Source organism: Strongylocentrotus purpuratus, unplaced genomic scaffold (assembly GCF_000002235.5).
Source record: "Strongylocentrotus purpuratus isolate Spur 01 unplaced genomic scaffold, Spur_5.0 spur5_scaffold_11, whole genome shotgun sequence".
NCBI lineage: Eukaryota > Metazoa > Echinodermata > Echinoidea > Camarodonta > Strongylocentrotidae > Strongylocentrotus > Strongylocentrotus purpuratus.
In genome coordinates, this window is record NW_022145596.1 from 8831918 (window position 1) to 8837917 (window position 6000).

Below are 6000 nucleotides of genomic sequence, written 5' to 3' on the forward strand. Positions count from 1 at the left end.
AGATGATGTGATATCAAACAAGGATTTCAAATAAATGTCAAATATTTAAACAAGAATGTCAGAAATAAGTAGTTTTTCTAGTAAACATATGCATCATGATTAATCGTGTCTTTACATGTGTTCAAAGGCCATATGAACATTATCTACTATTTGCTTGCATGTCAATAAACTTATATTTGTTCAGGTAAAATCTATTGATACTTGCAAATCCAATACTATGTTAGTAGATTTTTTCTCAAGGAAATCACCCCCTCTATGTTCACACTGATAATGGCACGTCTTTATTTTGAGTTATTTGGGAACCTCGGTCGTAAGGTAGTGATACCAATGAAAAACAAACAACACTAGACATATAATACTTGTTTGGAACAAGTATAGGTGGGCTGGTCAACTTAAATTTGAGACAAAACAGAGCAAAAATAAGCGAGATACTGCTTAAAAATTCTTAAAAAACAATATCATGTAGTTTCATGACGTGAACGAAATTCACCTTCTACAGTGTGTCCCGAAAAAAACTATACACTTTTGAAATGGCTGCCGAATAACAAATATATGATTCTAGGGGGAAAAGTTATATACGTATGGAAAGCTCATATACTCAACTTTCATATGACACCAAAAAGTTTGAAAATAATTCATGCTTGGGTGAGCACTGCTCTCTTTTGTAAAGGGTATGGAAATTAGGTTGCGCAGGAATTAGCCTTCCAATTTGTGAGAGGTAAATCCTTTGGAGCTTACAACATTGAGGGTGATATGATACATTCATGATTTGCTGAGTGAATTTCATGGTTTATTAAACCAAACTTTTATGCACGGAACAGGAATTTAATTTTTTATTCAAAGTCACAGATGTAAGAGAATAACAGTTTGTAACATGGAAATTACAACATGTACCATCACCCCATCCTGACTCCCATAAACACACCTGAGTCTACCAGTGAAGTTACAGTGCTACAATAAAAAATGCAATTCCTGTTAAGTCATGCATAAAATGTTAATCCCATAAACCAAACATTTCACTCAGCAAACCCAAACTTATCACAATTGATCATAAATTGGTCATATCATCCTCAATTCCGTAAGCTCCAAAGGATTTACCTCTCACAAATTGGAAGGCTAATTCCTGCGCAACCAAATTTTCATACCCTTTACAAAAGTGAGCAGTGCTCACCCGAGCATGAATTATTTTCACAACTTTTTGGTGTCATATGAAAGCTGAGTTTATGGGCTTTCCATACATATACAACTTTCCCCCCTAGAATCATATATTTGTTATTCGGCAGCCATTTCAAAAGTGTATAGTTTTTTTCGGGACACACTGTATAGGGATAACGCAAATTATGAAGGCCTTTTGACATGAGGCCTTTAATCGAGATTTTCACTATGATGACGTCATTAAAATGAAAAATGGTTATTACTAAGCTTGTAGAGAATTGTCTTAGCTACAACATATCGAAATTTTGAAGAAAATTGATCAATATTTACAGAGATACAATAAATTTTCCATAAATATGCTGACGTCATAATATGCAAATTCGCATTTTGAGTTCCAAGGCCATTGTGATGATGTCACGAAACACTTAATGGCCAAATGAGACATGGAATCATATTTCCGACTCATACTCTATCTAAATATGAAACAAAATTGAGGATTCCGGTGCATTCCAAAGAGCTATAACGGATTTTGTATAGGCATGTTTTTGCCCATATATGCTATGTATTAAAAGAGCTCGCGCGCACTGACATTTATCTTGAATTTACGCTCATCTTGTTAATAATGGTCATAAAGAGATTAACATGGTATCAAATTCCTTGAAAAAATATGAGAAATATCATGAAGAAAAAAAATGGCGATTTTATGTTTGTTAATGGTGTTACGCGCGAAAACGCGCGCGCATGCTCGTACGCGCGATTTTTTATAAAATGCTTAAAATGACCTGAAACGTATGCAAAATAAATTTGAGACGATTTTGAGCATTTAAAAATTTTGCGCGCGCACTGACGCGCGGACGTACGCGCATACGCGCGTTTTTTGTCCTGAAATTGACCGGACTGATATTGACCTTGATCATAATAAATATGAATGAGAAATGGATTTCAGTTATGAAGATATGACCATGAGTTGATTTTCAGAAAATTTCACAAAATGGCGTCTAGATGACGTCATCAGTCAAGGTCAAGGTTGAACAATTTTCTGTGCTTTGTTCTAATGCCTATACATATGTGTGCTAAATTTCAAGGTATTTGATTGAACCGTTTTTAAGTTATCTTGCTCACAAAAAAGTGGGTCGAAATAAGAAAAATAAAGAAATAATAATAAAGGCAATTTTAACAACATTATAAGGTGGTCTGTATTAGATACAGCCCACCTGAATATGTAATCATTCATCAGTTAAGTGTAAATATAATTATAAGTTGTAAATCATACGGGACACATAGATAAGTATGTCTGATTTCAAACCCCCCACCACCAGCAAATCTAACAAATATTAAATTTGCACACAAGTATCAAATGTTCAATTTGCTCAATCTTTAGTGCGTTTTGTACAGAAAAAAGCGGGATTCTCTGTGAACTAAGTTAAACCAGTTTTCACTCGTTCCACCTTTCTATTAATACGAACCATTAATTTTGTCCTAATTGAAATTGAATAGACACAGAAGGACACAAATGTTAGAGTGACGATCTCATAAAATGCAGTACCTTGAACAAATCTGTGAAACACCATTCTCCACATACTGCATATTCCAATCATACTAATGGCCTGCGGTTCTATATTATTTATTTTTTCTATGATCATTCTAATTCCGATCCCATGCATAATTTAGAGAAAGTGGGCGAGAGGGCCGAAAGAGTACAGCTAACCACAAATTCATTTTTGTTAAAAAAAAAGGAAACAGAGTTGGCAGGGAGTTTTTGTAATCCGTTCTTCAGTTTCGAGTGCTCTGTGGGGGAAGAATTGGTTTGAGGTTGAGAGGGGAGGGGGAGGGGGGCAGAGACTGTAGCCTATATCTATATCATCGATATTCTGCAAGCGCAGACCCGATTTGGTATTTTAACACAATTCAAAGTTACCTGCATATATTCAAGTTTAAACTGTACTGTCAAAGATATCCTAACTGTTTAGATAATTCGCCCGCAGAGAGAGAAACAATGTGTACTCTGTCCGACCCTTTTGGGGAGGTGGATGGAGAGGGGGGGGGGGGGATTGGGGGATATGGTGGGGCTGGTGAATTATATTATGTTAGAAAGAAATTTGATGTAGTTTTTGTTTGAATTGATATAGATTTTGCTAAAACAACGTACTTGTGTTTGGTCTCAAATACAGGAGACAATGTTAAATATCTCCATGATTATAGCTTGGGAATCCAACATTTATCTATAATCTTACATACTGCCTAACAATAAGAGGGTTTTGTGTGGATGAACAAGATCTACCATGTTACTGTAGAAATAATAAACATGTTCCAAGACAATGGTAGCCTTACATTGTTTCAGTTGGTTTAACCATGAACTTTAAGTCAAAGTGCAGAGCCCATGGGAGCTCATAACGAGACCCCTCTGACTGAGTCTGGGGTGACTAATGAAGAGAAAAGAGAAAACTGAACATTATTGATTAGATTCACTTTAACATTCAACTTTGAAGAGAGAGAGAGAGAGAAAAAAAGGAAACATTTGAGGTTAGACAGTTCATATATTTATGTTGGATACTAGAAACAATTATGGATTTTGGCGTTTTCGTTGTTGGAGGGGGGGGGGGGGGGCATGCACCATGGATAAATTTGACAGGGAGGGGGGAGAGAAGAGATCTAGCATGGGGGAACAGAGGGTATACGGGAAACCTTGGTAAACTAATGGCTACAATCAATTTTATTATGCTGTGATTTTTCCCTCTGGATGTGGAATTTGAAACCAGTAAAGAGGGGAAAATAATTTACATCTTGGGCCGAGACATGAAATAGCCATGTTCAACAGACTTGTTTTCACCAGTGAATAGTTGTGTGTATGTGTACAGAAATGTTGGGACCTCTGTGAGAAAGCAGTCGGTGTACTTCTGTCCAGGCACATGCCTCGATTTGGGATTCCTTTCAGAAACTTTCATCGGAACTCATGGATGAAACGTCAACATATCTGACGTTTCAATCGGAACTCACTGACAGGGCATAATAAACCATCTCACACATGTATCTTTTCATACAAGTGGAATGATATTCAACTAATTTCCCTTTTGCTACCATAATTAAATATTATTTCAGACAGGCAATGGTATTATCTTCCATTTTCTTCCCTCTATTCGTATGCTAAGCATCCCACCTGCTTGGCTAATGGTTTCTCCCTCCTCCCCACCTCCCTCATCTTCTCCCCGTGATACTCAGTTGGCATTGTGCCTGATTTTTTTTCTTCTTCACTTTTACTTCTCCCAAGCGCATTTTCAACCTCAGAATCACGTTTTGCCCTTTACTGTGCTATTAGGAGAAATATGAAAGGAGAGAACTGAAGAGAGCAAGGGAGAAAGAGAAAGTGGCAGAGAAAGAGAGGGAATCAAGAAGGAAGGGGAATAATGAAAAAGAGAGGATGAGAAATGCTTTGATTGTTACAGTGTAAATCAGCAAAGCAGATTATCTAAAAATGCTTTCTATTGTGCTCCCTAATAGTAATACATCATAGGTTGGGAGAGAGAGAGGGAGAGAGAGAGAGAGAGAGAGAGAGAAAAGAGGAAGGAGGACTTTCAAACGTTGTTGCTGTAAGCTCTTGCTGTGCAGATGACCAGTAGCTAAAACTGTTGGAGGCAATACTCGCTGCGTGTGAAACAGCCAAACATCAAATTACAGCACGGATGTCTAAGTGGATATACCAATTTTTTCCCCCTCGAAGTCAGCGATCTGCCTGCTCTGTTTAGTATACCATTGCTCACCGATATCGAGTATAATATTTTATGATTTATACATTATAACCAGTTGCCACGGAGACAGGATTGGTAACATTCGTCTTCTCTGCCGTTGTTAACCTTCGTCGTTAAGCCTACACCAAGTGGGCGCTGGTCGACCAGGCAGCATCTTGACTTGAGGGCACTGGACTTATTGATCGTGATCTGTGTTGGTATGGAGTGTTTTCCTGACAATCAGGGACTTCAATGGATGAATCGTGCAGATTTAATGAGGTGCAGATGATAAGCTGGGTTGTCGGTTGTCGAGGGGGTAGCTGCCCCGCAGTTGAGATGGAATAGAGATTTAGCGATAGTGTTGTCATGTGGAGCTAGATCTTTTCTAAGATTTGCCAGTATTTGATTGTTGCCTTTAGAAATCATTCTTGCTGTCATCATAACCATTATCCTCTTTCTCCTCATCATATTCATCATCTCCATCTTCTTCATTGTTTCTATCATCATCTTCATTATCACGATCTTCATTGTTATCATTGTCTTCAGCATCTTCTTCTTTATCATCAGTATAATCTCTATCCCTATCATCATCATCATCATCATCATCATCAGTCATCACCACCAATTAAATCATCATCATCACAATCACAGTCATCTTTTCAATTCACTCACCACCACCACCACCACCACCACCGTGATCTCAGTCACCATCATCAATCATCACCAATCATCATCAATCATCATCATCATCATCATCATCATCATCATCATCATCATCACCATCATCACCATCATCACCATCATCATCATCATCATCATCATCATCATCACAATCACAGCCATCTTTTCAATTCACTGTCTTTTTTTTTAACCACCACCACCACCATGATCTCAGTCATCATCACCATCATTAATCATCATCATCATTATTATTTATAATGAAATACTATAGCTAGAAAATCTGAATTGTATAATCAGGACTCAGGAGGTCTATGACGATACATTGATGTGGGAGTAAGGGAAGACAGAGAAAATAGAGGTTGTTAGATAATGAGAACCCAAAGCAAGTCTGTATGCTTTGGTTTATGGACATTTCTTTTTTTTCTTTCTCTCTCCCTCT